Below are 8,046 nucleotides of genomic sequence, written 5' to 3'. Positions count from 1 at the left end.
ACATTTTGGTATCTCCTCCGCCGCGGAGATCTTTGAAGGAACTATCAGGCACCTACTCCTCCCAGTCTGGAGAGCATTCAACTACTCAGACAGCATCCTGGTTTACATTACCATGCAAGAGGAGCATGCAAAGCTCTCCTGGAAGTTCGTGAAATACTGAGGACAGCAGGACTCATGTTGAACTATGAGAAACGCAACATCAGCAGAGACAAACTTAGGTTCTATGGACATATGTTCTCCGGGGAAGGGATGAAGCCCGACCCCGACAAGGTACGGGCGATCAACAAGCTCAATGAACCTATCAACATTGGGGAATTTAGATCTTTCCTGGGAATGGCAGGATACTGCGCCCACTATCTGGAAAGGTACACCATTACAGCCGAGCTGCTGCAGCGACTTCTGAGAAAGGACAAACCTTTTAGGTGGTCAGGAGATTGCTAGAGGGAAGTTGATGCAATCAAAAGGGAGCTGGCTAGCGCAAAACACCTAGCATACTTTAACCCAAGCTGGCACACCAAGCTCGTCATAGACGCCAGCCAGGTAGGCCTATGGGCCATCCTAGTGCAACGGGAGAAGCCAGACGCTCCAGCGAGATGCGTCGTAGCCTAATTAAGCAGTTATCCCCACAGAGTGCGCATACTCGCAGGCGGTGAATAAAAGCTTAGCAGCGGGGTGGGCATGCCAGTATTTCCAGCACTTTGCAGTAGGAAAAATGTTCATGCCCGTGACGGACCACCAGGCCCTTCCATCATTATTCGGGAAGCCAAGGACAGAATTAGCCCCCGAATAGAGAGGTGGGGTATCCGCCTCCAAGTGTATGACTACTGCATCGGTCGCCGACCGGCAGGAGACAACAAGCCGGCCGACTACATCTCGAGGCCCCCGACAAATCATAGGGAGTCGCCACGAGGGAGAGATGCAGATTACCTGTGTTACTTCACGGAGCAGGCTCTACCACCCACACTCACCATTGAAGACATAGCAACACAGGCAGATCCGTCGACTAGGTGGGCTAGGATGCTCACAATTGCAAACAAATGGAAGGACTACAAAAAGCTGTCGCCCCAACGCGAACGAGTTAACAGAAAAGATCTAAATACATGGTAGAAGAGATGGTAAGGAGCTGCCTTCCATGTCAATGCACCGCCATGAGTCATCCGCCACTCCCCCTACAGACGACAAGCATCCCCAAAGAGGTGTGGAAAGCGGTCGCAATGGACTTCTATGGGCCACTCGAAGAGGGGGGCCACCTGCTGGTGATCATAGACGAATTCTCCAGGTTCCCCATCATTAAACAATCCCAGTCCACAGCCTTCACCCAACTGGTCGGTATCCTGGACGAAGTATTCAGCGAATGGGGCATCCCCACCACAGTAAAGACAGACAATGGATCGCTGTGTAACAGCCACGAATTCCAGAGATTCGCAAGACACCCAGGATTTAACCGCCAGCGGATAACACCGTGATGGCCGCAGGCCAACGGGATAGCACAGCGGTTCATGCAATCAATCAAAGGAACGATATAAAGGGCAGCCATCGAGGAGATACCAATCCAATAGGCCCACCGCTGCATGCTCCGCCACTACCGAAACACCCCACATTCTGTGACCAGAGTGCCACCCGAGGACCTACCACATCAAGACACGTCTACCCAAGGGGGCCATCAAGACTCGGATGAGCCTGGAAGACCGAGCAACACTAGAAGACGAGATCAGAGAACGGGATGCTGCGGCAAAGGAAGCAGCCAAAGAAAGGACAGACCAGACCCAGGGAGCAAAGGAGAAAAACTTCGAAGAAGGAGAAGAAGTGCTAGTGAAACAATGCATGCAGAAGAGAAGGGACACACGGTTTGACAGAAATAAAAGGGACAATGATGACGGTCGCCATCGCACAGAAGGCCATCACAAGGAGTGTATCATTCTTTATAGACATTTCAAGCCAGAGGATAACATTGGGCAAGGGACAAACATACCCTGAGGAATGATCGAAGAGGCAGAGTGACATCCTCCAACCTCAGAGGGAGTAGGGAAGGATACCCAGCTTAGGGCCGCACCCAATGACTCATCAAGAGAGCATGCAGACTCATCGAAGAAGTGTAATTTGAATATAAGGAGATATGTGAGGGGGAGTTGTTACGAGGGAGAAGGAGGACTGCAAAGGGTTAAGTTAAGTGTGAGGCGGGAGGAGGAAGAGGAGAAGCCCACCAAGGGAAGTGAGAGCAATTAATTAAATAAATGGTGAAAGAAGCAGATGTGTCCTGTCGTCCTTCCGTCTCTCGTAAGGGACAAATCCTCTAACAGGGCCCAGGTTGGCGGGTCATGGAGGCAGAGCCTAGAGTGGGTGGAGTTACTCAATGAAGAACTTAACGGACAAATGCTTCATTTGTTTTGGCTATTGGGTGGCACTGAAAGCGCTACTTATAAAGCCTAAACTATTGTCATTAAAATAAGAGCGTTAACATGAGAACTTGAATAGGGACTTTGAATGCAGGTTTGTAATGCATTCAATGCAGGTTAACATATGAAGATGGATATATGTAGTTTGGCTGTATGTCCCACCCATTTAACGACCATTGCTAAGTGAAATCTATAGAATTTGCCCGCCATTCCCACCCATTTTCCCTCCAACCACACCGCTTTTCGCACTCTTTAGCTGATTTTCTACTATGTGGTGAATTTGTCAGCTATTTTCCTTCGAAAATGCCGGCTGTTATTTGTTCATGTTATTTAAAAGTAATTTGGCTTGATTGATGATTTTAAAAACATTTACAAAACCTTTTAAGTTATGTCACATATTTATATGCATTTTTTATTAAAAATAAAAAGCAGTGTAATAGTTACATTTCGTTCTGAAAAGGTCCATGGCCTGATTTGTTGGTGTTGGTTTAGTCTGCAGTCTACTAGTGAAGTCACTGTGATTTCATTGGGTCTGTAATAGATGGTTTTTCTGCAAGGTAGCCATTTTCTTTAACCGAATCGTGGTGTAAGTAGCATAGCTGGTTGGCAAGCGCTGCTAACTCCCTCCATCTTCGGGTAAGCATGAAATGGTATACCTGTAAAAATGCGGTGAGCAGTGGCATTCGTATTTCATTACCGTTACTTCGTTTGCAGCGGTTTACCGATTCTATTCTGTTGCAAACAAAGTAACAGTAATTAAAAAAGAATTGAGCCTTCCTTTTAACAGATGTGCGGCCTGCGTACCGTGTGCTGTGCTGTGCAGGCAGGCAGCCACTGGATTCCTTTATCTCTCCGAGGCTGGGCATGGGAGCGGAGCACTCCTGCGCCTTCTGCTGCTCCTACCAGCCGCTGCATGGCTCATAAATATGTCTCCGACTACGAAGAGCACGAAACAGGTTGTGAATTTCAAGGTTGGACCTGCCCTATAACAAAACCTACTTCATCTGATTGAATTAATTTAGACATAAAAAAGTCTATTGTGTTTTGCTAATATTTTGGTGAAGATTTACAATTAGATTTAATCAATTAAATTGGTCTTTAATTCTTAGTGAGTTCATTATCTTTGCCAGGCTTTGGAAAAAGTATCAAAAGGGCTTCAGTAAAAGACCTTAAGAATGTTATGATATGATATGATATGATATAGCATTTATAACGCGCCTATACACAGGTGTTTCACATAAGTGTTCCTATACTATAGAAGTAATTGAACAGCTTAACTGATTTTGGGGCTGAACTAGAAGCAAAATGTGCAAACCAATACATTGTCTGTCCATCAGAACCAGGAACTTTACCCTTATTTAAATCTTTAATGACTTTACGTATGTCTTCAATATGCAGGGGAGTATCTAGGGAACTTAAATCCATATGAGGGTTCGAATTTCTATTCATTTGCACAAAACAACATGTGACGTCAACTCACCTTTCTGTATGCTCTGATGCAAACAGTTTCTGATACTATTTATTGAAGATGTCTAATATATCCTTATCTGAGGAAATCATACGCCCAGAGTCATTCTTAATACCAGATATCCTAGACCATTCCTTTTAAATTTTTAGATACGAAGCAAGACCCCTTCTAGCTTTATTAGACGTTCGATATGTTTGGGATTTGTGTTTAAGTATAACACTGCAAGCTTGTTTGGATAATTAATTTGTAATATTAATACGTAAGGATAAAATATTTAAAAAAATACTATCATCAGGCTTTTCACTGTATTTTATTCAAGCTTATTTAGTTTACTAAATACAGTATATAACTCTTTCTTTTTTTCTTTTTGGCTAAATAGGAGAAAAATATGTTCTCTCAATGCTGCTTCATATGCATCCCAGTTGTTGACAGGAGAAGAGTCAGAGTCTCAGAGTCCTTAATAATTTCAAATAATTGCTGATGAAAGGTATCGAAAGAATCCTCAAATTTTCTGTAATTTACTCAAATGTTTTTAAATCTCCATCTAGTAGAGCCGTTTTCTGTGTTGTCAGTATCAAAAATGGTAATTACTGGAGCATGGTTCGATATAACAGCACTATCAATCGAAGATTCAACTATCATACTAGACTGAGACGTGGACATGCATAGAAAATCAATACAAGAATGGGTTTCATGTAGTGGAATGTAGCATATACTCAAGATCAGCAGACGCCAGGAGTCTACTAAACCAAGTGCTGAAATAAAACGTAAGAATTCCTTGTACATTTTATAACTCTTCACCTGACACTCGATTAAAAAGCTGTATACATTGGGATGGGCCTATATGTAATTGTAATTAATTAAATGAAAATGGTCTGTGTGCTATCAGACTTTATTCTGCTATACCAATTCTCATGACATGTACAATGTTTAAGAGCACGCAAGCACCTTTTTCTCTCAGGATCCTTTCTTGTGGCAGGCAAAGTGAACAGTGGCCTGCTGGCACATGTGCTTTGTGGGAGCAGGGTGAGCTGTTCCCAGCCAGAGTTCAAAGACAAAGTTCTGAGCTAAGGCTGGTGAAGCTCTATTCCTGTTTTTATTCACTTATGTACTTATTTATTTTGATTTGCCTTTCCAGCAAATAGAAAGAAACAGAGAAACTGAGTGACACAGGCTCTGTTCAATACATGAAATTATATTGTGGTTCAGGTGGATCTCTTGCGCTCCAACCATACACTTTTGCTTTAGTAACAGAAATTATTATTTTACAAGTCCAACATCCTTATCCATAGATTCTTTCCAAGTCAATCAAAGAGTCAATTGACATAATGTATCTCAAAAATGAGTGGTTTTAATTCTTCATGTAAAAACACAGCCGACACGTGTTTCGACCTCAGGTCGTTCTCAAGGCCCATATATGCTTCCTATATCTTTTAGATTTTAGTTCTCAATGCCCGGCGATTTCTTTTGAGCATTTATTTCAATCCTGTAGGAATGGTTGTATTGGGTCAGAAATTAGGTGAGTATTGTAAGTTCCCGTAATACAAAGGGCCCTTTGGAGTATTTTTCAAGATTGGAGCCTGGGATTCAGCCCACTAAATGGTGTTTCTTGAACTTTGGAGCTCATAACAATTATAAGATTACGGGAGGATTGAAATAAATGCTCAAAAGAAACCGCCGGGCATTGAGAACTAAAATCTAAAAGATATAGGAAGCATATATGAGCTGAGGTCGAAACACGTGTCGGCTGTGTGTTTGCATGAAGAATTAAAACCACTCATTTTTTAGATACATTATGTCAATTGACTCTTTGATTGACTTGGAAAGAATATATGGATAAGGAGGTTGGACTTGTAAAATAATAATTTTTGTTACTAAAGCAAAAGTGTATGGTTTGAGCGCAAGATATCCACCTGAACCACGATATATTTTCTGTTTACTGGAAAAAAGTTTTGTGGGAAGCTTCAGGGCAGGATATAACTTGCTGCCAACCTTTTTATCTAGGACTCTTGAGCGGTAAATAGCGCGCGCAATTCAATAGCGATCCCACAATACTGTGAGCCTCTCTCTGTTCAATACATGTTGGCCATTTATATTTTATCAGAGGATTTGAAATAAAAGTGATTTCAGCTAGATGGCTGCAGGTAAAGCAGTGAGTAGGTTATTCGGGAGTGACTATTGTTAGTAGGGTGTACCTAACAAAGTCTGAATGATGGAGGATAACAAATGGGACACAGCTAAACAGGTGCCTTGCTGTGTAAAATAATGGCTACAATCAGGTGATCATAGCATGCATGTGCTTGTTCTTCTGTGTCTTTCAATCACCATACTTCAGTTGTAAAACCCAGAGGAGGTGTTGTAGGATCCCTTTAAAAAGTGACCTCCATCAACTTGAGTTGAGAAGGTATATGGTAAAGTGCATAAAGTGAAGACTGGAGTCAAATCCTGGCATCACCATTTAACCAAAGTGTGTGATCCTCGGGAAATCATTTACTCTCATTGTACCTTATCTGACAAAGAAGTGATTCAGTTAGCCTCTTACTAGCCTTTAGTGTGGTATTGTAAGACTCACACCATGGCTTCTGGATAGTGAACACATTTTCTTTGTTAAAAATGCTCACCATACAAAAAATGTTACTGGCTTCCAAACGTGTGTGTCGGCCTGAGGATCTTAGTTACAGTTATTGATAGTTCAGCTACTAAAAATTGAGTCAATTAAAAATTAGGTGATTTTATATGGGGCAGAGGTTTCTAAAGTTTCCTCCTAGAAACTGCTCCCCCAGAACCTTTTTTATGATCAAATACACCTCTTAATTAAAGCATTTAACTAAAAGGAGCAATGAGTCCCTGTCCAGCACCTTCATGCTTAGTTGGAAAAAGCCCTTTCTTCAACGTGTTCGAAAAAGTGCTTTAAAAGAAGCAGGCACTGCTGAGATTCGAACTCAGGATCTCCTGTTTACTAGACAGGCGCTTTAACCATCTAAGCCACAGCGCCACATGCGCAATTGTTTGTACATAGTGTTTCAACTCACCTCCGTCCATGTCAGATACAGCGCCAAAGGAAGAGTTGCTGTACAAGTAAGCTGGAAGTATATCACGGAATTCTTTTTGAAAAAACAAAAACGATATTGACCGAAAGCTCTGCACTTTCGTAATGTGAGTACAGAGGAACACAGCTGTCTAAAAAACATTGAAGAAGTTCATTCAGGAAAGTTATTTTTGGAGCCGCTGCCTTCGCCATGTCCCTCTTAGTGAGGCTGCTTACTCCAGTGTCTGCATAAGAACCTGTACATCTCAGCATCCTCTTGTGCTGGTCGCGCGGCATTGGCTGTCTTTTCTCTGGAGCTGTGTCTTTGTGGCTCCCTCTCATCATGGGCCCTCTTATTTCAGTAACAGAAGCAGGCGCCCTGATGCCTTATATGAGCATGTTGGCCTGTCACTCACTCGTCCGGATGGGCTGGTTTTGATTCATGAAAAGTTGTGACAGAAAACAAAAGTAGCCATTGAAGGCCCAAAGCAAAACATTCAAGTGTAAGACGATCCTTCGATTGTTGCATTACAATGATTTTTTTATATTTGGATTTGTACATATCTCATAGGGTTGAAGTGCAATATAGAAAAAAAAACAGACCCGTAGTCGGCAGGATTCGAACCTGCGCGGGGAAACCCCAATAGATTTCTAGTCTATCGCCTTAACCGCTCGGCCACGACTACTTGACTGTGATCACCTGAATGTGCATATGACAGTGTGTGCAAGGTCAGACCATTTTGAACAGTTGGGCATTGAGTTAGGCACTTCACACAGTCATGATATTATCAACATAACTATGATTCACTCATGGTTTTCATCAACGATGGAGACATTCTAGCATTGTCAGACAATGTTACAGGAGCACATTCTCAGGGCTATCACTGTTACCCATACCAAGGTCACTCCTTCTTTTCCCGGAATCTGGTCAAGAGACTTGCCCTTGACAGGGAATGGGAAATCTGCTCCTGCTGTATATGTACACGACTAATGCTGTTGATATGGCCACCCACAATGAAGGTGGATTAGCACACACAAGACGGAGACAGAAGTAGAGTTGGATGGCTGCCTGCTCGTGCTCTAATGTTACACACATATCGTTCTTTATCTTGCTGACAGTTTTGACCTGTTAGTGAGGTTGTGATACAGAGGCT

General features: G+C 42.6%; 1 non-coding gene across 1 annotated transcript; it reads right to left on the bottom strand.

The window, feature by feature from the left end:
- Positions 1-7,496: 7,496 nt before the first annotated feature.
- On the bottom strand, positions 7,497-7,578 carry TRNAS-AGA (transfer RNA serine (anticodon AGA)). Its single transcript has one exon. It is a non-coding gene; the product is annotated as a tRNA-Ser (tRNA).
- Between the last annotated feature and the right edge of the window lie 468 nt (positions 7,579-8,046).

This window comes from Ambystoma mexicanum, chromosome 1p (assembly GCF_040938575.1).
Source record: "Ambystoma mexicanum isolate Mex_15411 chromosome 1p, UKY_AmexF1_1, whole genome shotgun sequence".
NCBI lineage: Eukaryota > Metazoa > Chordata > Amphibia > Caudata > Ambystomatidae > Ambystoma > Ambystoma mexicanum.
Note: the sequence above shows the minus strand (reverse complement) of the source record. Positions and strands in the feature narration are given on the sequence as shown.